The sequence below is a fragment of the Protopterus annectens genome, chromosome 12.part0, assembly GCF_019279795.1.
Source record: "Protopterus annectens isolate FY-2018-M chromosome 12.part0, PAN1.0, whole genome shotgun sequence".
In the NCBI taxonomy this organism is placed as follows: domain Eukaryota; kingdom Metazoa; phylum Chordata; order Ceratodontiformes; family Protopteridae; genus Protopterus; species Protopterus annectens.
The window spans coordinates 1,570,903,557-1,570,928,854 of record NC_056746.1 but is presented as its reverse complement, the minus strand read 5'-3'; the positions used below and the strand labels follow the sequence as shown (position 1 = coordinate 1,570,928,854).

Genomic DNA, 25,298 nt, shown 5'->3' with positions numbered 1-25,298 from the left:
TGTGACATGTGTGGGCATACAATGGCAAACCCGGACGGACACTCTCATTGTGTCTACTGTTTGGGCGTGGACCATATTAAAGCTGATTGTGACATTTGTGCTAGTTTTAGTAATCACACACTAGCAAAACGTAAGCATAAGCTTATTTTAAAAGGTTTAATTAAAGCATTTTTTTCAGAGGCTATATCTGGGTTGGAGGTCTCACCCCCTCCAAAAAACAAAAAACATAATAAAAAATAGAGCCACTCGGTTCCTACATCTCCGTCAGTTACGGAACCAAGTCAGTTCCGTGCTTCTCCAGTGCCCTCGGCGCAGATCTCTTTGTCACCAGGCCCTGTGTCTTCTCCCTCTGTGCCATCTATGATGTTGACTCCTATTTCAGTTCCAGCCTCGGCACCACCGGCTTTGGTGCTGTCCTTGGTTCTAACATTGGCTCCTATGACTGTACGTGCTTTGGCACCATCCCCAGCCACTGTGCAGATAGCGTCTTTGGCTCCACAAATTATGACCTAGGCTCCTAAAGTTGAATATCTGCCAAGAACCAGATACTCTCCAATGTACGACCCTTTTTTGGGGCATAGGTTTAGCCCTTTCCTTGAAAGACCTGATTCTCCTTCACAAGCCTCCTTTAGCTCCACAAGGAGTTTTTCTGAACTAGACCTAGTGTGGGTTGTGGACCAGCTTCTGGCAGCTAGGGGATTGCCCACTCCAGCTAGACCTTCCATCCCTCTTGGCTCAGAATCCTTCACAGCATATTCTCCTGTTTACCTCCTCTGGCCTCTACCCAGGTCCCGGAGATCTCAGTACAGATGTCCACCCTGGTGCATACTGTCTTGGTTCCAACTGCAGATTTTTCCCTGTCAGCATTAACCACCCTTGCTGCATGAGCTCCGGTGGTGCAGCTGCTCTCTTGGAGCAGTGCTTGGAACGTCGGCATCTTGGTACCTAGCCTGGAATCTGTTTTTTCGCTGGTGCCATCTATGTCCATGGCTCTGATGGCTTCCAGTCCTCTCAGAGCTCCTCACCTGTAGGTGGGCTCCTCAGGGCAGGGTGTGACCCTGGTTCCAAGGTTGTCCTTCTCGGTTCTGGGCTCCCATCCCTCCTTGGGCAGGCCTGCTTTCCAGGTGATGGAGAAGGTCCTTGCCTCCGCAGGTTCGCAGTCAGCATCAATGACATCAGCATCAGAAACCCCCCCTAGCATGCAGCTTTCCCAACCCCCTACTTCAAGATCCCAGGCACAGGAGCCGCAAGACCCCCCCCCTTTGAAGGGAACCCTTTCCCCCGGAGTCTTCCTCAGAAGATCCCACTGGGGAGCCACCCCGGAAGAAACTGTGCAAGAGGAAGCACCTTGATTCCCTGGAGGAATCTATCACCGAACAAACCGATTGTGATGATGGAGATGGGTCCTCATTGTCTCCCCCAGATGACGTCTCATTTGGAGACATTCTCAAAATCCTCAAGCAGCGGGGAGACTGGAAGTCCTCCAACCCTTCTTCTGAGGAATTGGTGCTCTTGCAGGCCTTTTGTGCCCAGCCATCTACTTCCTGGGTGACCCAACCTGCAGATGAGCTGGTTTAGCTGATCATGCAGCGTGCCTGGAAGGCCCGGAGGCTGGACAAAATTCTATCTACACCTGAAGACCAGCCCCACTGGTCCAAGCAGTTTACAGTTGTTTCCATGGTCATGGTGGCAGCCACCAAGAGGGAACTGGCAGAAGATAGTTCCACTGTTCACCCAGACGGGGTGTCTCGGACCATGGGCAGACTAGAGAAGCAGACCAATGCTTCAGCAACCTTTGCCATTAGGTCACTGAACTATTTGGCACACTTCACTCACCTCCAAAGGGACCTAATATCTGAAATGTCCTCCTCTTTGGCAGGGTACTGTCTGGTGATGTGTGTGACACTGTCACCTCACAGCTAGCTACCCTTGAATCCATCTCAAACTCCTCGATGTGTTTGATATCTCACACCACCGAGGGGGCAGCTCGAGCTGCCGCTTCAGGCATTGTCATGAGATGTAATGCTTCGATGCAGTTGTGTGATTTCGCAGGGTCTATGTCATATAATCAAACTTCCAAAATTTCGAACACTATATGTTTGAACTTGGAAGTTTGAAATATGACAACATCGAAACCTCAGAACAGCAAATTTTTTCCCAGGGAAAAAATTTGCTGTTCCGAAAAACACACACATGACACAGGCACATCAAAAACCTAATAAACCTACACTACACCTTACATACACAACTATCTATACACTAACCTTAACCCAAACCCTAACCCTAAGGTCCATCACTGTCGCACACTTTCCTTACCCGCACCCTAACCCTAAAGTCCATCACTATCGCACACTTACCTTACCCACAGCCTAACCCTAAAGTCCATCACTATCGCACATTTACCTTACCCACACCATAACCCTAAAGTCCGTCACTATCACACACTTACCTTACCCCGCCCTAACCCTAAAGTCTGTCACTTTCGCACACATACCTTACCCGCACCCTAACTCTAAAGTCCTTTACTATCGCACACTTACCTTACCTGCACCCTAGCCCTAACGTCCATCACTTTCGCACACTTACCTTACCCACACCCTAACCCCAACATCTGTCACACTTGCACACTTAACTTAACCCAATCTGTAACTTTCGCACCACAGTACAGAAAATGTCGAAGCCTTGGAAACAGCCAACTGAATTATTTCCCTGGGAAAGAATTCTAATTTATGTGGCTTTGACATTTCTATTTTTCGAACTTCACCATTCGAACTTCCAGTATTGGACATTCAAAATGGTCAATTAAATAACAGGTACCTGATTTCGCAGACCCCTTTAAATCTTCCTTCGTCAACATGCCTGTCAATGAAGCTGCACTTTTTGGCCCCAAAGTACAAGACACACTAGCACGAAGTGAGAAAGACGGAAAGACCTTGTCTGCTGTGGGCATACATTTTTCCACCCCCCCCCCAGAGGTCCTATTTCAGGAACCAGAAGGGAGGAAAAATGTGGTTCAGAAAATCCCAAGGATCTTTTTGTGACACTCGTGGTGTGCAATCCCCCCCGGGCAGAGGGGGCAACTCATCTGGAAGACGCCCCTTTTGGGGTAGAGGGAATCTGCATAACTAGGGCACTAGAGATTCCTTCTCTGGCAGACCCTACCAGGGCTCCTGAGCAGCGGCCCGATTGCTTTCCTCTGGAAGCAGTCAGGGGTCGTTATTCTCTGCACCTACTAGCCTGGAAACTTATTACTACCGATGTTTGGGTGCAGAGAATAATATCCAAAGGCTACCCCATACCATTCGATTTAACTCCCAGACCCATCAAACGAATCCCTGATGTGCCACCCAATCAGATGGAATTAGCAGCCTTAGAAATAGAAAAGCTGCTAAGAAAGAGTCATACAGCCAGTCCCACCAGACCAGAGAGGATCTGGGTTTTACTTGAGTTTCTTTTTAGTGCCAAAAAAAACAGGGAACTGATGACCAGTCCTGGATCTCAGCCTATTGAACAAATTTATCAAACCTCAAAAATTCTGGATGGTCATGGTACAGTCCATTCTCCCCGTCCTAGGGAGGGACAACTGGATGTGCTCTATAGACCTCCAGGATGCGTACTACCACATAAAGATGGATCACCACTCCCGGAGGTTTCTCCGCTTCTGGCTGGGAGCCAATCACTACCAGTTCATGGCACTGCCATTCGGTCTGTCGACAGCCCCCCGAGTGTTCACCAAATGTATGGCAGTTGTAGTAGCTCATCTTCAACTACAAAGATACCAGGTGTTTCTGTATCTAGACGATTGGCTCCTTACCACTCCATCCAGGAATTTTCTAATCCGCAGCCTCTCTTACACTCAAGGTCTTGCTCTCCACTTGGGTATTACAATCAACAAGGACAAATCTCAAATGTCCCCAACAAAGACATTGGAATTTATTGGAGCAGTCTTCGACACAACATCCTGTCAAGCTTCTCTCCCTCCTCATAGGCTTTCAAAAATAAGACACCAAATCCAAGCCCTCCTTCCATAGACCTATGTACCAGCATGCCTTATACTGCAACTCTTAGGCTCCATGGTGGCTGCCATTACTTTAGTATCACTGGCGAGGCTGCACTTGAGAATCCTACAGTGGCTCCTTTCTGCACAATAGTCGATCTTAACTCACCCACTTGACCACACGATACGTCTTACAAACCGTTGCACGGAAGAAATGCTATGGTGGATGAAGTCACAAATTAATCTTTGGTGTCGACCATTGTGTCTTCCCCAGTCCACGGCCACAGTGGCCACGGACGCTTCCCTGTTAGGGTGGGGGGGCATTTCCAGGGAAGGATGGTCCAAGGCACCTGATCCCCCATGGAGGCCAATTTGCACATAAATGTCCTGGAACTGAGGGCAGTTCTCTTAGTGTTGCAAGCATTCCATACATCCCTACCTTCTGGGACCATTGCATTTCAATTGGACAACATGTCAGTTGTCTGGTATATCAACAAGCAAGGCTGAACCAGGCCTTACACCCTGTGTCGGGAAGCCATGAGGATTTGGCATTGGGTGATAGCTTCCAACTGCTTTCTTATAGCAACGCACATTTCGGGAGTTCCAGCCTTATTGTGGACAATCTGAGCAGGAACATCCTGATGCCTCACAAGTGCTCTCTCAATCCTGTAATAGTGGATCAGATTTTCCGCTGCTGGGGCAAGCCTTGCTGCAATCTGTTTGCTTCCCCCATAAACAACAAATGCAGAAGCTACTTTGCTCTGATTCCCCCCTCAGGGGGAAACCCCAAGGGACGCTCTAATGCACGACTGACCCCCGGGTCTACTGTATGCCTTTCCTCCATTTCCCCTCATTTTGAAATTCCTCCAGAAAGCTCAAAGGTTGAGAAGAAAGTGATCCTCATTGCCCCTTATTGGTCCCATCAAGCCTGGTTCCTGTTACTATAGCTTCATCTGATTCACAGCCCGTGGATCCTGGTTCATTCCCAAGGCCTCAGGGACAGATTCATCCCAGTCTCCACACCCTCAAACTCACAGCTTGGTTCCTCCACTTCCAATGATTGCCAGGCTGCCTGACATCCCATCTCCTGTTCGTGAAATTCTTCTGGTGTCACACAAACCTTCTACCAGGAAAGTTTATTCTAGTAAATGGATTAGGTTCTCTATTTGGGCCAAAGATCAAAACGTAGATGCCTTCTCTATGCCTATTCAAAAGATCCTTCAATACCTGATGACTCTTTTACATGCAGGAGCCTGAGCATTGACAATCACTGTACATTTAGCAGCTATCGCCAATTTTCATAATGGATTTGATAATTCTTCGATTATGTCACACCGCCTGTGCAAGACCTTTTTGAAAGGAGTATTACACATTAAACCTCCGGTTAAGCCCCCCTTAGAACCCTGGGACTTGACCTTGATCCATCAGTCTCTCACAGGCCCTCCTTTTGAGCCTTTTGATTCATGTGATATAAAGTTTTTGTCATGGAATACTCTACTTCTAGTAGAACTTACCTCAGTGGGAAGAGTATCTGAGCTGCAGGCCTTGAGTGTCAAGAGACCTTACTTGAACTTCAACAGGGATAGGGTGTCCCTTCGTACTGACCCTTCTTTTTTGCCCAAGGTCATTTCTGGATTTTCCATTAACCAATCTATTGACCTGACAGTTTTCTTCCCTCAGCATTCTCACAGAGGGGAGTACCGTCTGCACACCCTTGATGTGCATTGGCAGCTTCGTTGTTATTTGGACAGGACTAAATCTTTCAGGAAAACAGATCAATTGTTTGTGGCCTTTGCAAGACCCAGATTGGGTAAACCTGTCTCCAAAGTGACTTTATCCTCCTGGCTTAGAAATGTCATTACCTTTATCTACCAACAGAATAAGCTATCCTTATCTTCCAGAATAAAAGCTCATTCTACCAGATCTATGGCTACTTCTGTAGCTTTCCATTCCAGAGCCTCTATGGATGATATCTGTGCAGCAGCCACTTGGGCAAGACCTCATACCTTTATCTCTCATTACAAATTGGATTTGGCCTCCAGGGAACGAGCATCTTTTGGTTCTATGGTGCTCAGGAATATCCTTCCTTAGGGCCACCCAGGACTCAAGTAGTTTGGGGACTCTGTCATAACAGTAAGGAATAAATAAAGATTTACAACATCAGATAAAGAAGTTATGCCTTACCATAATGTTCCATCTGTGTTGTAGATCTTTATTCATTCATTACTTCCCACCCTCCTTCCCCCTGCCTGGACTCCTGGTGGACTTTAGGAACTCCTGGTTAGGGTATTTGCTCAGACAGAGTCTCCTACTGTTTTTTATTACTACCTCTATTATATAGGGCCGGGCAAACTCGATCTGGAGTAACTATGAGAGGGGCATTATGGGTAGGTCTTAGCTGAGAGTTTTTGGCTGGCGTGAACTTGGAAACGGCTGTATTGATTCCGAGGACGGAACCGAAGTCCTAACGGTAATGAATGAAGATCTACAACACAGATGGAACATTATGGTAAGACATAACTTCTTTTGTTTTAATATTAGATGAGACTGAAGTCCAAGAGCACTCTGTTTTTGAAACCTGACATAGAAGGATCCCTCACCTACTTCATCTTGCCTTGCTCTAGTAAGTGACCAGGGAGTAGTAAATCTGAAGTTGTTAATCTTCTTTCATTCATCACTGATGGGTTTGGTTCTGAGCCCTTGGAACAGAGTTGGCCTTTTACCAAGATCATACCAGCCAAAAACTCTCAAGCTAAGCTTCTACCCAGAACGCCCTTCTCTCTGTTACCTCAGATCTTGTTTGCCATGTAGCCGTAAAGCCGTGTTTCAGCCGAGCTGTCAGCTAAGTGGAAATATTTGATATTTTGTGTTAAAAACTTTGTGATATCTTCTCTTTTAGTAAGAATTAGTATTTATAGTGTGTTTTCTACTGTTAGACCTTGATCTTTTCTTCCTTGCTCTACCCACTGGTAAGCTTTCAAGTACCATTGTTGGTACAGCCTTCTCCCCTTACCCTTATGATATCCGTTTAATACCATAGCTGGTATTTCTCTTTTACTTTCCTAGCCTACTAGTATTTTTTCAGTAAGACTTTTTCTGTTTTACACGCACACACACACACACACACATATATATATATATATATATATATATATATATATATATATATATATATATAATATCACTATAGTGATACGAATGTGTGGCTTTTTTGAACTGTGTTTGACTCACTAGTACAGACTTGTTTTATTTTGTCCTTAAACTGTTTGCCTATGGTGTCTTTCTGTCAAAATGTCGGAAAAGAAAGGTACTTCAGGGTTTAAGCATTGTGCTTCATGTAATGGAAAGTTACCTAATAGTGATTCTCATGATGATTGTGTATATTGTTTGGGGGTGTCCCACCTTTCAGTGCAACCTCCCTGTGTCATTTGTCAGAGTTTCACTCAACGCACATTGAATGAGTGTAAAAATAAACTGATACTGAAAGGGTTACTTAAGTCTCCCTTCTCAAAGGCCATTTCTGCAATGGAGGTCTCAGCCCCTCCTACAAAAGACAAAAAGAGGTCCCACTCGGTTCCTTCCTCACCCTCGGGTGATCAGGGTAAGCCAGTGAAATCAAAGGTCCCCAAGTTGTCATCGGAGCATAAAGCTGCCTCTACGGCTCCGTCCTTGTCAGCTGTGAGCATCTTGCAACCTAAGATACAGGTGCCAGCTTCGGCACCGATCCTGCTTCTGGCACCGACAATAGACCTCAATACACCTATTATGACTTTGGAACCTGTGGCCACTACGGCTCAGGGCACAGCTTCGATACCTTCATCTGTTATGGTATTGGAACCTACTGCTTTGGCTCCGAGTGCCACTTTGGCACTGAGCGTTTTATTGACCATGTTGGATTTGACCCTGGTCTTGGAACTTGAGACATTGGTGCTGGCAGATCTTGGACCACAGACCCAATACTCCCCTTCAGTAGATCCATTCCTGGGCCAGATGTATAGCCCATTCATTGACCAACCTGACTCTCCGTCCGGAATATCCACTAGATCTACCAAGAGCCTGTCAGAACACAATGTGGTGCATCTTGTGGACCAGCTGTTGGCAGCCAGGGGGTTACTCACACTTTCTAAGACCCATCCGCCTGCAGGATTTGGGTTGGTTTCTCCAAGGACTTCTTCTTACACTCCTCCTTCAACCATTCTGGTTCAGAAGCTTTCTGCTCCGATGTCCTTCTCGGAACCCATCACCTCAGCGCCTATAGTGGACCTTACTCCGGCTCCAAGTTCGCCCCTTTGGTCCTCTGTTCTTGTGGAACCGGTCCTTCCTCAATCTGGGGAATAGGGGGTGGGCACATTGGCTCAGGGCACAGTTCCGTGTTTATCTTTGGTTCTGTCCTCGGTGCCGATAGCCATGTCTGCACCGATCCTGCTTGAGGCTCCATACATGGGAACAGGTTTGTCATAGCAGGGTGTGACCCTGGTCCTGAGGTTGTCTTTCTCGGTTCTGGGCTCCCATCCCTCTTCGAGCAGACCTGCTTTCCACACGATGGAGAGGACTCTTGCTTCTGGAAGCACACTTTGATGTCGGAACCCTGGTTTTTGCCCCCTGACCTGCAGCTTCCACAGACCACCCCCCCAGGGCACTCTGGGATTACCACATCAAAATGGAGAAATGCTCCAGGAGTCTGCTTTACATTTGGCTATGGGCCAGTCATTATTAATTTCATGCCCTGCCATTCATACTCTCTGCAACCCCCAGAGTGTTCACCAAGTGCATGGTGGTGGTCACAGCTCATTTGAGAGTGCAAGGATTCCGGGTGTTTCCATATTTGGATGACTGGCTCCTCAACACCCCCACCGAGCATCTTCTGGTAAGAGCACTGCATTATACTCTCTCTCTCTGGCAAAAAGTTTGAGAATCATAATACATTGGAGAAATCAAACTTTACTCCTACACAACAAATAGAATTCATTGGAGCAGTTTTCAATACCCGGTCCTGTCTAGTGTCACTCTGAAATCACAGACTCCAGCGATTGAGGCTCCAGCTCCGGGTGATACTCTGTCAAACAAAAGTATCAGCAATGGAGGTTTTTCAGGCCGTAGGATCCATAGCAGCTTCAATTCTAATAGTGCCCCTAGTGAAGCTACACATGTGAATCCTGCAATGGCTTCTTCTTGGTTCATGGTTCTATCACCCCCTCAATTACCAGATTCACATAACCAACACCTGCAAGCAGGACCTTCTTTGGTAGATGAGGCCAGATGCAGAACTTTGGAGTTGCCCATTACAATCTCCTCAGCCCAGGGCCATTGTGACCACGGATGTTTCCCTGATCAGGTGAGGGGCCCATTTCCAGGGAAAGACAGTCCATGGTGCATGGTCCACCTCAGAGGCCCACCTGTGTAACAGTGCTCTAGAACTGAGAGTGGTGCTGTTAACATTGCAGGCTTTTCATCTAGTTGTCCCTTCTGGGACAATTGTAATTCAGTCAGGCAACATGTCAGTGGTCTGGTATATCTACAAGCAAGGAGGAACCAAGTCCTACATCCCTGTCGAGAGGCCATGAGAATTTGGCAGTGGGCAATAGCTTCCAACCACTTTCTGATAGCTATGCATATCCCGGGGAGCTCCAACATAATTGTGGACAAACTGAGCAGATGCATCCTCCTGCCTCACAAGTGGTCCCTCAACCCCGAGGTGGCAACAGAATTCTTCAGCCACTGGGGCCAGCCTTGCTGTGATCTTTTTGCTTCCCCATCGAACAACTGCAGCAGCTATTTTGCCCTGGGGATGCTCTGATCCACGATTGGCCCACAGGACTTCTTTGCACTTATCCTCCCATTCCCCTGATTCCACAATTCCTAAAAAAAGCTCTTCAGTTGAGATGCAAGGTGATCCTCATAGCCCTGTTATGGCCTTGACAAGTTTGGTTCCCCTTTCTTTGGCCTCATCTAGTATACCTGCTGTGGATTCTGGACCCTCTTCCAGATCTGATTACTCACCCCCAAGGGTGGAGCCACCTGAATCTGTCCAGTCTCAAGCTAACGGCTTGGTTTCTCCTTTTTCGTTAGTTGCCAGGCAAGCTAATCTCAACTCACCTGTTTGGGACATCATTCTGGCCTCTCATAAACCATCCACCAGAAGACTATATCAGGATAAATGGAAAAGGTTCTCCATCTGGTCTAAGGATAACATGCTATACCCATATTCAGCTCCAGTGACTGCGGTGCTGTAATACTTGGCTAAGTTTTTGGATAATGGAACCTCTCCCTCTACCATATGAGTACACCTGGCAGCGATTTCTAATGGTATAGATGGCACCCCTCTCATCTCCTTACGCCTATGTAAAGCTTTTCTCAAGGCAACCTCTCATATCAGGCCTCCTGTCAGACAGCCTGTGGAACCATTGAACCTCATTTTAGTCCTTCAGTCTTTGACTCAAAAACCCTTTGAACCCACAGTAAAGTGCAACCTAAAGTTCTTGTACTGGAAATCTTTGTTCTTAGTAGCCATCACATCAGCCAGCCAGGTCTCGGAGCTGCAGGCATTGTGTATCAAGAGGCCCTCTCTTGTCTTCCATAAAGACAGAGTATAATTTCGGACGAACCCATCCTTCCTTCCCAAAGTTGTTTCTGATTTTTCCATTAACCAGACCATTGATCTGCCAGTTTTTTTTTTCCAGTAAAGGAGAGTAATGCTAACATTCCTTGGATGTACATAGGCAACTTAGATTCTACCTAGACAGGACCAAGCCTATCCATAAGTCTGAATAGCTTTTAATCTCTTTTTCTGGACCTAGAATGGGAAATTCAGTTTCCAAGGTTACATTGTCAAAATAGCTAAGGGACTACATACGTTTTATCTATTCCCTCATAAAAGAACCTATGCCAAAGGTTAAAGCTCACTCCACTAGATCTATGGCAACATCTGTAGCTTTCCATTCCAGGGCTTCCATTGATGACATTTGTGCAGCAGCCACTTGGGCTAAACCTCATACATTTATCAGTCATTAGAAATTGGACTTGGTCTCCAGAGGGAGAGCTGCCTTCGGCTCAGTGGTACTCAGGAATGTTCTTCCATAATGGCCACCCATGGACCTCAAGGTATTTTGGGATTCTGTCCCATCAGTGATGAATGGAAAGAAGATTAACAACATCAGATAAAGAAGTTATGTCTTGCCATAACATTCCATCTGTGTTGTTGATCTTCTTTCATTCATCACATCCCATCCCATTCTCCTTCTGCCATCAAAGGCTCCTGGGGGATGCTTTGAGTCCAAGTGGTGTCCTAGGGTATTTGCGCAGAAGTGGCCTCGGCTTTACTTCTCTATCTCTAGCAAACTTGATCAGAGGTAACAGGGAGAAAGGAATTCTGGGTAGAAGCTTAGCTTGAGAGTTTTTGGCTGGCGCTAGCTTGGTGAAAGGTCGTCTTGGTTCTGAGGGCTTGCAACCAAACCCATCAGTGATAAATGAAAGAAGATCAACAACACAGATGGAACGTTATGGTAAGACATACGTTCTTTTTCTTTAGATCAGCCAGGAAAATATAGTGAGATTAGTTAAGTATTGTTTCTCTGTATTTGCATGAATCTAATCATCTGTGTTATTTTAATATTTCTGTGATTGAAACTCTGGTGTTTATTGCAAATAGATATTTAGTATGTTCATGTTCTTTTATTATTAAATATATTTAATTTCATTGTGGCTGGTCCTTTAGAAAATATTTTAAAATTTGAGAGTATTCATATCTAGTTGGGGACTCTGTGGCCACGCCTGAAAGCCGTACTGCATTGGTCAAAACACCACCATTTTTACTAATATTAAGTTCACTCAGTATAATTGGGTACCCTTGTAAGAGCTTTAGAGTAGTTGGCTTTGGAGTGTCTGGTGGCAATAACTACCTTATAGTCTGGGCAGAAGGGGTCATAGTAAATCTGTGCCAGTTTTCCCAGGTGTGTGTGTGTGTGTGTGAAAATCAAATCTGAACGAGTGTGTGTGTCATCTGTTGGGAGCAGGGACATGAAGCACTAGTTCTAGAGAACTTGGCTTGGACACATGGCTGAGGACTCAACTCTATATTTGTACAAGTGGGGAGTCTTATCGGGGATATGAAGGCAGACAGAGAGAGAAATCTAAACCCTGGACTAAGTGTGTTCCCTGTGTGCTCTTAAGGGAAATTGTGCTTATTGCAAAGAGCTGCATCTGGAAATATTGTGTGTATCTATTTTTGCTGCAAGTGAATATCCCGCTCCAGTGTCAGTGGTGAGGATTCAGGCTCCTTGATTACTAGCCCAGAAGGAGTACCTTACACTGTGAAAGCTAAAACTGGTGAAAAACATGTTACTAACAAAGTTAGGCCAATGGAATATGATGAATTTTCTGCAGTAGTACCATAGTAAGCCTTTTGCTGTTGTACTACAGCAAAGTTAAGTAAATACCATCCCCCTGATTCTCAAAAGCTTGCACGGCATGCAAGGAGCTCAAGCAGGCAATATGTCTGCCATGCGATCTAGGAACAGCCTGCAGGGGCATGCACGAGAGCTCCTGCACTAATCCTGCATGGACTAAGCCCTTGTATGCAAATCACCCCATTTGCAGGAGAAATACATGCAAATGAAGTGAATTTTTGATTCAGGAAGCTTGCGACCGTCTGTGCAGGACTAGTGCAATCAGCAGAAATGTACTCGGCTAGTAACCAAGTACAGTTCTGTAAAATCCAAAATGGAGCTATGACAGCCCCAAATAAAGGCTGCATGCCAGTGGTCAAGTATAAGGCCATTGGCATTGTAAACAGTACAAAAATTTTAAAAAATCAACTTTTAATATTTATTAGCAGATCTCGGCTGTTTAAGCATAGGGCAGTGGGGCGCAAACGGGATCGGGGGAAAATAACAAAATGAACCTAAATTAAGCATTCTAATTAAAATCACTATTTTGCCATGCAAGTCAATGGCAGACAGAAGACAACCTGGCCAGTGAGTAGTGGTTGCTAAGGGGGGAGGCTCAGTGTGAGACATGTAACTATGCATTAGCAGGCAATCCTATGCAAATGAGGGGAAGTATAGTGAGTCCCAGTTTTCTCCAGGATGTGAGGCAGGTCCCAACAGTGTAAGAGTATTAATATCTGGGGTCTAGCCTAGAAGTTAGATGACATTATGTGGGGGGGGGTGTCAGGCATACTGTAAGCGGAATGGAGCCATGTGGCTTGGGGTTGCCCCTAGCTAAGCACAGCTAAGCTAGGGGGTGTGTCTAAACCTGCGTAGCAGCCTTTACAAAGCCTAAGTGGGTGTGCGCACCACGCACCGGGTCGTACAGTAAGAAAAAAGAGGTTAAACCAGGAAATAGCAGTGTGCACATTTGAGCACTCTGTGCAGTGTGCACACATGCTTAAACAGGAAGGCAATGGGAAGGGAAAACAGCAGTAGGAAGGTAATCAAGGAGAACTAGCTTAGCTGGCAGGTGAAATGTATCAGGATCAGCCAATTACACAGGCAGCAGACCAGCCTAGCCCAGAACACTACTATAAACTAAGAAAACACCTTTCCCTCTGGTTTTTCCCACACTCTACACCACCGGTGTATACAAGCGGGGAAATTTTAACTAACAAACCTGCAAAATGAGAAGAGCTGCTGCAGGCAACATAGAACAACATGTGCAAGAGGCTGAGGGTTCTGAGAATGTGAATGCTGCCAAGCAACCCACAGTGAGGAGACAGAGAAGAGTGTACAGACCCAGGGTAACCAACCAGGGGCTACATGAGCTGGAGATAGTGGAGCGCTATAGGGTGGACAGAGACCTCCTCCAGCAATGTGTTGAGCTGTGCTGGCCACAGCTGTCACACAAAACTGACTGAGGGAAACCCATCCCAGTGGATACTAAGGTATGTGTAGGCCTAGGTATACTAGCCACAGGTACCTCCCAAAACACAACTGGGGATATCATGGGGATCTCACAGGCATCAGCATCCAGAGTATTCCACCAGTTCCTGGATGCCATGTCAGCACATGCCAGTGAGCACGTATATTTCCTCAACACCCGTGAGGTGTTGACCACCAATATGCGTCTCTTCCACCAAATAGCAGAATACCCTGGGGTAGTGGGTGCTATAGACTGCATGCACATACACATCAAAGCACCACCTGGTGAGCAGGGTAGGACCTACAACAACTACAGGGGCATTCCCTCCATAAACTGCCAGGTCGTATGTGATGCTCAGGGCATTATAATAAATGTGTGCGCAGGCTGCTCTGGAAACTATGACAATTCCCACATATGGCATCTCATATAGCTGTACCAGAGATTTGCCATTGGGGACATCCCCTATGGCCACCTAGTGGGGGATGCTGGGTACACACTGGAACCGTGGCTGATGACACCCATCAGAAATGCACACATACCTGAACAACAATGCCATAATGAGGCACACGCACAGGCCAGACATATAGTAGAGCATGTGTTATGGATGCTCAGGTCATGGCTCCATTGTCTGAACACATCTGGTGGAGCCTTGCAGTATTCACCAGATACATGTACCCAAATTGTTATGGCATGTGCTATGCTACAGAATATGATCCTGTGGAAATAGCTGCAGCAGGAACAGCATGGGAGCAGGGCCACACAGCCCTCCCCCACCAATGCCAAGGCCTGCACAGGCACAGAGTGACCTGGAGGAGGAACAACCTGAGCCTGCCCCAGTAGGCAGAAGGAGACATGCTCAGTATGCCCTGGTCTTGGCAAAGAGGCAATGCATAGCACATGCACTGACACAGTAAGGACCCAGGGAATGACACCTCTCTCTGACTCACAAGTACAGTAAAAGGGATACCAAACATGACAGTACCTGTGCTCAATCATGTATAGGGAGTGTACTATGTGCATCCAACATAGGCAGCCCACCAGCACCATCCACAAGTCTGGCACACCCACAAGGTAAGTCAATCAACCTACCAATTGCCATATGGAGTAGAGTGCATCATTACCTGTAGCTATGGTATGGATGTGAGCATTCAAGGGAATTGTGTTGCTGGATGTTATGGCAGCAGACAGTAGACACCCATAGTGGCACAATGACATCTGTAACACATACTGGAGTCACCATAGTAGCCACTACTATACAGGGTGACAAAACCCACTGCAGGAAATGTGCTGAGCAACATGTGTGTCCATATAACCTACATATGCTAGTCAGGATGGTTTACATATCCAACAACAGTGTCAGCCAGCAGGACAGGTGTAGACAAACCCAAACAGAGCCTGTGCCATGGCCCCAGAATGATGGCTATGGTTAACCCCCCCCCCCAGGCCTACACAGACAGACCACAGGAGGGCAGGTAGTGGGATGTTAGTTCTGAAGTGTAGGAAGTCAGATAATAATATGTAGGGCAACCAAAGCCAAGATCTGTAGTACACTGGTATGCCTCTAGCCATCATGATAGGTAAGACTACAGATTGAAATAGGCTACCCGACAAACCACTACAATCCCAGCAAATGTGTACAAGTGTCAGGTGTGCCCCCCATCCTACGTAGACATATAGTAACAGTCAGGTGTGCCCCCCAATGCTGTGTAGAAATGTAGAAATAGTCAGGTGTGCCATACCCTCAACTTACATAGACATATAGTAACAGTCAAGTGTGCCCCCCCAATCCTGTGTAGAGATGTAGAAACAGTCAGGTGTCTCACCCCGCTATGCAGAAATGTAGTAACGGTCAATGTCAAAGGATCGATGGATACCCTGCAGAGACAGCATGCTACCTGTTGGTGTGCAGCACAAAGGTCAGCACTGCAGTACAAACTACCTGGACTTCACCCACACATGCAATACAGACGGCCATACTGGGCATGCTTATACACTTAGAGAAATGAAGGCAATGTAAGGCAACAACATACTGAAAGGTCATACTGGGCATGCTCACACACATGAAGGCCATGTCTGCAAACACCAGTGCACCAGACATATCTGGCAGTTGCAGTTGTTAGTGCAGATACTCATCAGTATGCACCATTCCTGCCTTGCCCACACAGTGGATAGGAATACAGACATATATGTAAGGACAACACACTATAAGAAGCCAAAGGTAGACGGACATAGATGTGTGGAAGAGGGTGACTGTGACAAGGAGCCATCCAGGTCTGTCCCACCCAGCACACAGCCAAAGGGCCCCAAACACATGAGATGCAGATGTCACGCACTGCAGATACTAGCCACTAGCATCTATCAGCATTACAGACCATGTGGTGCACTTGCCAGCTGTGCAACATGACTGTACAAGGAAGTAGTCATGTAGCAAATGTATACACGTACCTGTGAAATATGACCCTGTGTGTGTCCGCATGCAGTGTGTCAACCCCTACATGAATGGGTAATGGCCCATGCACACACTGCCCTCCCCATAGTCCTACTATGACAAGCCTGCTGAGGTCATACAATGTGAAATAGACCTTTTGGAAAGTTGTAGCCTAGTAATCTCCATGGTGTGTCACATAACTGCTTACTGCTGTAGTGTGATAAACCTAGTTAGGTAGGGCTTCGAATCCCAGACTTAGCAAGTGTGTGTGTGTGTGTGTGTGTGTGTGTGTGTGTGTGTGTGTGCGTGTGTTTGTGTGAGTGTATGACTGTGAAGAGAGCAATGCTTTTTATGGGTAGTCACACTCCCAACAATTTAAATGCACAACTTAGCAAGGCTGCTGATGTCATCCACCTACAAATACACCTCTGGGAAGATTGTAGCCCAGTAATCTCTATAGTGTGTCCTGTAACTGATTACTGCTATCGTGTAATAAAGTAGTTAGGTAGGTGTTCTAATCCCAGACATGTCAACTATGTGTGCATTTCTGTGTGTGTGTCTGCCTGTCTGTGTAGAAAGCAATGCTTTTTAAGCTAGCCACACTCCCCATAATTCAAATGCTCAATCTTTGCAAGGCAGCTGGTGTCATCCACCTAGTAATACACCTCTGGGAAGCTGTAGCCCAGTAATCTCTGTAGTGTGTCCTGTAACTGCATACCACTGTGGTGTAATAAACTAGTTAGGTAGGAGTTGTATCCCCAGACAGGGCAACTGTATGTGTGTGTGTGTGTCTGTCAGTGTAGAGAGCAATGCTTTTTAGGCTAGCTACACTCCCCACAATCAAAATGCTTAACGTTTGCAAGGCAGCTGATGTCATTCACCTAGTAATACACCTCTGGGAAGCTGTAACCCAGTAATCCCCGTAGCATTCCCTGTAACTGCATACTGCTGTAGTGAGATAAACTAGTTAGGTAGGAGTTCTATTCCCAGACATGGCAATAGTGTGTGTGTGTTTGTCTATCTGTATAGAGACCAATGCTTTTTAGGCTAGCCACACTTCCCACAATCCAAATGCTCATCCTTTGCAAGGCAGCTGATGTCATCCAACTAGTAATTCACCTCTGGGAAGCTGTAGCCCAGTAATCTCCATAGCGCATCCTGTAACTGTGTCCTGCTGTAGTGTGATAAACTACGTAAGTAGGTGTTCTGTTCCCTGACATGGCAAGTGTGGATGTGTGTGTGTTCCTTTGTCAGTGTAGGGAGCAATGCTTTTGAGTCCATTCGCAGACACTTCAATCTCCAATGGTCTACTTTGACAAGTGTGCCAATGTCATCAACTGTGAAATACACCTTTGGGCAAGTGATAGACCAGTAATCTCCGTGGCATGTGTCGTAACTGTGTACTGCTGTAGTGAGATAAACTATTTAAATAGGAGTTCTAACCCCAGCCTTGGTGAGTTTGTTTGTGTGTGTGTGTCTGAGTAAAAAGCAATTATTTTTAGGGTAGGCACACCCCTACAATATAAATGCTCTACCTTGGTAAGGCTGCTGATGTCATCCACCCCGAAATACACTTCTGGGAAGGCTGTAGCCCAGTAATCTCCATAGTGCTTGCCATAACTGCATACTGCTGTAGTGTGATTCAGAACTCTGGTAGGGTTCTATACTCACCCATGGGAGTTTGGGATGTTTTGTGTGTGTTCCACTGTCTGTGTAAGGAGCAATGCATTTTAGGATAGTCACACTCAGGACATGTCAATGGGCGGCCACGGTGGTGCAGTGGTTAGCATTGCTGCCTCACAGCAAGAGGTTCTCCGGTTCGATCCTCGGCTGGGGTGCCTTCTGTGCGGAGTCTGCATGTCCTCCCTGTGGTCGCGTGGGTTTCCTCCGGGTGCTCCGGTTTCCTCCCACATCCCAAAGACATGCTGCAGGTGGATTGGACACTCTAAAATTGGCCCTAGGTGTGCGTGTGAGTGTGCCTTCTGTGGAAGGTTGGGCTGGCAACTCGACACTGTAAAACTCCACTGCCATTCAATGTGCGGACAAGGTGATCCGCTGTGGCGACCCCTAACCGGGAAAAAGCCGAAAGAAGAAGAAGAAGACACTCAGGACATGTCAAATGCCCTACTTTGGCAATCCTGCTGATGTCAGCCAATGTGTATACACCTCTGGGGAAAGAGTACTGCAGTAATCACTGTGGCGCATACTATAACTGCGTAGTGCTGTAGTGTAATAAACTAATTAGGTAGGGGTTCTACTCCCTGACATGACAGGTGTGTGTGTGTGTGTGTGTGTGTGTGTGTGTGTGTGTGTGTGTGTGTGTGTGTGTGTGTGTGTGTGTGTCTCGTAACCTATGTGGAGGAGGGTGTGCATGTGTGATGCCTGGGCACAATGTGTAGCGGGTTTTGCAATTTTCTTATATGGTGGCCCTAGTACATATCACAATGTCCACTGTACAGGGAAAGCAGCTGTGAAATAGCCAAGAGGCTGGGGTGTATATCCATACCCATACATGTGACGTCAAGGCCAGACAATCACAGTTAGCAACCCCAGTATTACCCAGAGCACACTCTCAACCCCTGTCTCATACACACACACACACACACACACACACACACACACACACACACACACACACACACACATGGCAAGGCAACAGCCAAGATGTGTGTAGTACACTGCATATTGGTGACTGATAGTAACTATGGTGTGAATGCAGTGGCCTACAGAGGCCATGGCGCCCTGTCCATCAGTACGATAGGCACATAATTGCAGACAGTGCGCCTTCAGTATGTTTCCCACAGGATGCCTGCAACAACTGTGGTTCCATCAAATGTGATCCACAAAGGACATACCATGCCTTACACACATGCCCTGTATGGACAGATGCCACTGACACCAGGGCATACCTGTAGCATGCTATCAGTGTAGGTGCAGGGTCAACCAGCTGTCCATTACCTGGCCCCACCACATGAGGGCAGGACTGTCACATCTGATGATAACATTCTATGTACACAACATGGGCCTGACAAACCAGTTACACTTTCACATGCCACTGTACATGAATGTGGGACATGTGCACATCCCAAACACCGTCCATGTCATGGTGTATAGAACACATACATGCCAAGCATTGCACAGCACTGGCCATGCACAAGAGTAACCCAAGAGACTGGATGGTGAATACTATACCCACCTGTGTGGTCCATTCCTTAGCCATAATGCAGACCATTCTCATGTGGCTTGATGCCAAGGTATACCCCTCACCTAGTCTTGTACAGCTGTCTGGCAATGTCAACCACTACACACCCATGGAGCAATGCACACATGCATGCCGGTACTAGCACCCTGTGTCTGTGTGTGTGGTGTATGATGCTTCCGACCACATTCACACCCAGTACCACCCCCATAGGCATACTGAAGCATTTTCTCTAATGTCAGACACCGTCATATGCCCTTTGACCATAGAACCCCAGGATAACCCCTGTGGGCCAATTGATACCTCTGCATTACTGTATTGTGGCAAGGTAACTGGTTAGGAAGTGTATTCATTACCCTGCAAAGTGTGGCAGTGTGTACGAGTCCCTTACAGAGTGTGGCTGTGTTGACGCTGACACCTGTTCATGTGGACAGGCTCATGTGCTACACCTACTGTATCGCAACAGTGTTGCAGATGTCACTCACCAGCACATATATGCCTGGACAGCTCACCAACATGTAAGCTATGTGGCACATGCAATAACTGCATACACATGTGATAGCTATGCATAGCCAGTCAGGTGTTTAAAACCCCATACTGGTAGGTGTGTGACACAAACATGCTTAAGTTTACTCAGCCACACCTTCCCTGACATACTTTGTCTCTGTCTGTCCTTCCCACACCTTCTCTGGTGGATGTGGAATGTACACCTGCTTTTCTAGGCAGCAGCTTGTGTTTTGTAAGTGATGGGCATGATCAGCTGATGGCCTCTGCATCAATCACAGTCCTCCTCCAGCTGAGTGCATATGGAACAGCTATAGTAATATTCCCATAGCCAATTGCATCGTAACACACTCCAATATCTAGGGACATCATTTTGCTGTTGGCCCTTTACATCCACTGTGGGCAGGAACTAGATGTGTCGTTTGGTGAAATGCATCTCTATTGGATTGGAGATTTACCTCTAACAACTTACACTGTGGAAACAGAGCAACACACAGGAGGGGGATGGGCCTGGCCTGACTACAGACTGTAAGTGCTGCTATACTGCATGTGCAGTAATGTTAGTTTAACAGTGTGTGTGTGTGTGGATGTGGCTCTCCTACATGTTGTAATACCTGCCATGTCAGTACTGTGTTTATGAGGAATTTGCATCTGCATTGTCATCTGCAGACTGGGCAGTGTGTTGTGCCCTTGGTGTCATGTGTTACCCACAGAGCACATATCTGTGAACTGCAGAAGGTCGTGTGAGGATTGCAGTCTGCAGATGGTGAAAGGCCTGACAGTTACTGACTTCATATCCCTCACAGGACACATGTTGCAACAAACCCTGTTATGACAGTACATGTATGAGGTTATCACAGCAACATGTCAATATTGGCCCTGTGTATGTGCTTCCAGCCACAACTCTGTCAACCTTTATACATATGTCATACATTAAGAGGTGCATGTGTGCTGTACACCATCATTAGTGCCATCATGTCAGATAGCAAGCCAGGGGGATATCAGACTGCTACACATGTTATGTACAGTACAGGTAATATTTGACAACATTACCAGGACATTCTGTGGTTGTTTGTACAGTACTGAGGTCTGTGTAACTGTGGTGGCTGTCAACAGTGTGTGTAATGTGAACATGTTCTTTAGCCTGTGTACAGACTGCGGTAGATGTCATTGTTATAGATCCCATCCTATCTGATGTTACATGCTGCTCCACTGTATGTTACCATATTGGTTTACATATTTGTAGGGCCATACACACTCATGTCCCATACCACAGACAGACAACAGACCACACCGTGTAGCAGCCCAGAATATGTAGGGTTAGTATGTGAGTGGCACATATGAGGATGTTGTTAAAGAGTCCATATACTGTACTTTTATGCTAGCTTACCATATGTGGCTGTGGCTGTGTTCACATTGGATGTGGTTATGCACCTTCATACAGGTGTATCTTAGCCTGTGGTGTGACATGCCTGCAGAGCCTGCTATATATATGCAGGTACATGTGCATTCCCCCATAGGAGATGTTGGCCAGTGTTGAGCCAGTCTGCCTGTAGCCTGCACAGTGCATTGTTACATGTCTAGCAGCTTAGTGTACTTATCCAGTGAGATGTCATGTGGAGATACTTGCCGGATGTACTACTGCCGGGTCTCTCTTAACAGTCATGTATGTCAGACAGAGCAGTGGGATGCTGTATAGATGTATGTCACTATCTAATGGGTAGTATGTGGCCATGGCACCCCTGTACCAGTGGTTATTATGTGTCAGGCCAGACAGGAGTGTGTGAATCCATAACCTATGGTGGCATATGTATACCAGTTGTTATGTGTTATACACATCTACATGGCTGTTAACATCCATATTGTCATGCATGGTACACTTGTTTAGCACTAAGGGGTTCTGTGTATACCTCTGGACTGTAAAGAGTGTTTCAGAATGTCCACATATATTGGCCAATATCTGTGCTGCAGTCCACAGGCGCATTACATGCTAGCAGTGGTACTTTACCAGGATATCCTTAGGATGTCTGTCAGTAGCCAATGGCACACATGTGGAAAGCAGATGTGACCTCTCACACACACCATGTCTGTGTAGACAATCCCAATTACAGTAGCAATAGTCTACCAATATACCTGCTATACATACCTAACATCCACTTGCACTACGACATCGGGACTATAGGGACTGGGTTAGGTCTACACACCGTGTCCAGGGCATATGGTGAGAACATCTGTACATATAATCATCCAGATATATAGCTATGATTACACATATACATATCGACATATATAGATGGGTATGTATATGTACATAGATATACATATACACACCCAGATATATACATATACAGAGCAATATATGTCTGCACATATACAGATAGTGATACATATGCACATAAATGTATGGATATCTGCAGATGTATCGACAGTAGTAGGTATATCGGTATAGATAGATATCTAAATATATACCAACATAACTAGGAATATCTGTACACATAAGATGTGCATATATATATATATATATAGCTATATACACATATCTATATGTACAGATACATATACCTATATATACACATATGTATAGATACATATATGTATAGATATGTACACATATGTACATACGAAGAGGTGTACACATGGTCATATATATGTAGCACTATACAGATGTGTATACAGACATATGTATATACCTGTGTATGTACATGTAGACATCTATACACCTATATGTATACAACTGTATACCTGTCATGAGTAAACATCACAGTTGCGTATACCCTCCCACATGTATCCCACCATATGTATCTGCTATGTGCACATTATGATAAAATAACATATGTGATGCAACAGTCATATTAATGACAAGAACTACACAATCTATGATGTAAAGGCAAGTGTTCAATACTACTCAATTTGGGTAATGACAGCTATATTGGTAACACAACAGCTGTCTCCACAGTGGGCATGACGTAGTGGTCATGTGTTGTGACTTCAGTGTAAAGGGCCCTGAGTTCATGACCTGCAAAGGCTGCTCATTTTGTTGCTGGCCAGAACAAGGTCTGTTGGATACAGAGTGGTTAAGGCAGTGTTTGTGCAATGTAGGCCACACACGTCAGTATCATGACATTGCTAGGTAGGGGTCTAGTCCCAGTGTTGACAAGTAACAGTGTTCATGTATGCGGATGGGTCTACATCAGGTTGCAGGGTATACATGCCTCAGCGGACCACCTGCCCATGTGGCGCAGGCAATACCCGGTATAGTAACCTGTGAAATGTGTTTGACTGTACCCCAGATATGTCACTGCCATGATGTCAACACAGTGGCATACCCCGTTGAACATTATGACTGCAGACCATCCTCGTGCTGACACATGTACACCTACAACACACTTACATATCAGTTTAGAGACTACAACCAAGCAGTATTACAAACAGCTAGAAGGCATCATTGCTGGATGGCTACACTACCAGTCAATCATGCCTCACACTCTACACCCTACTACATGTTACACTGCAGGACTGTGGTACATTGGTGTACTGTCACCCTGTGCATCAGAACCATATCAGCCTGTCCTTGTATCGATGGTATGGATGACAGGGATGGGGCACAGGTATCATCATATACACAGGGTGTGATGTTGGTCTGCCAGAGGCCAAGGGTGGGCTATACATTTGACACCATGTGTGTGGATGAGGGGTGTATTCTGGGGAACTGGCTGAGGTGATGTGGTGTGTGTAGGTATGAGGTTCCTTAGGTGTGTTTGCATAGTGTGTGGGTACGCATGCACATAGTTCTGCCTTGTGGCTGCCCTACACAGGTGTTTATGGACAGCTGCAGACCATACCTGGCAGGGTGTGCAGTTCACTGCCTCTGGCCATGGACGTGTGGACTGAGCCTGCCAGGGGTTCCACGGGCACGTGCAGGTACAGGCGTTGAAGTGCTACTCTCACCTGCTGATGACATTTGTCCACTGGTACCACATCCCTCCTGGGATTAGCCAAGACCATGTGCACGTAGCCTGCTGTGGTGTGGTGTGGACAGCACCCCCTGCACTGCCGGTACTGCTACTTCCACTATGGGAGCCCCTTGGTATCCTAGCACATCCACACTGAGTGCCAGCTGTTGGTGTTGCTGGGCCACATCCACACTGGCGTCACCACATCCCCACCACATGTTGAAGCACGGACACACCACTGCTGATTAGGGCCATCAGCTCATCATGCTGTCTATCCGCTTGCTCATTAGAAGCACAGATGGCAGCCGCCACTTCACGGAGGTTGTTGCCTACAGTAACAAGTGCAGCCCTCTGCAGCCTAAGTCCTGTCTGGTGTAATGCTCAATACGTGCCTGCACCACCATTACAACCTGTAACATGCGTCTGCTGGTTACAGCTATGTTGCCTATGGCCATGGCATGATGTCCAGTGGCTCTACCACGAGCACTCTGGGACATCCACCTATGTGGCAGCCTGCTGGACATCTGGCTACGCCTGCTCTGACTGGACACAGTATGCATGGTTACCACACTTTCCCATGCACTGCCACTGAATGCCAGCTGTTCCTCTGCTATGGCCACTGGTGTTGGAGTGTGTATAGGCACTGCAGCTGTGTGTGGGGGTGGGGTGGCTAAAAGGGGGATGTCAAATGTTGGTGCAGTGTCGGTCCCTGAGAACCCCACTTGTGCCTCATCAGTATCATCATCATCGGTGTCTGTATGGACTCCTATTTCAGACTGGGTGCAGGAGGGACCCTGACCCACCTCACCACCTGTGGGGGAAAACAATAACCGCACTTTAAAACCTGTACAGCATTGCTTAACAGTATGCACGCGCACACACACACACACACACACACACACACACACACACACACACACACACACACACACACACATCTCCATACTACCTACCTGTCCATGCCTTTACAGACAGCCCCACATGTCCATGTTTTAACCCATTGTGCATCACACTTGTTAACATACACACATTGCTACCACTTATTACCATCACAGTCCTCTAAATGCCCACACAAGCGGCCACAACACAAGGCCTGTTGCTACATTACCTGCCTGACCTCTGTGTAGTGGAGTAACATGGCTGCAATGCTGGCATTCGTTATGCACCCTCTGTATGGCCGGAATGATGTCTATGGCCCCTATATCTGTGGGCTACTATGTTGTAGCCATAATAGCTCCCACAGGTGTGTCATGTGTATGTAATGCTCATTACATGCTGGATATGCTGCTCCGTCGGCCCATCAAGTGTCAGCTGTAATATGTGGATACACTCCCTGGTGTTGACTGTTACTTCCCCAATGCA

At 46.5% G+C, this 25,298-nt stretch overlaps 1 protein-coding gene across 1 annotated transcript in view; it reads left to right on the top strand.

The window, feature by feature from the left end:
* The window catches only part of TEKT3 (tektin 3), a 988,003-nt gene that overhangs the window by 818,365 nt on the left and 144,340 nt on the right, over positions 1-25,298 (top strand). The window lies entirely within an intron of this gene.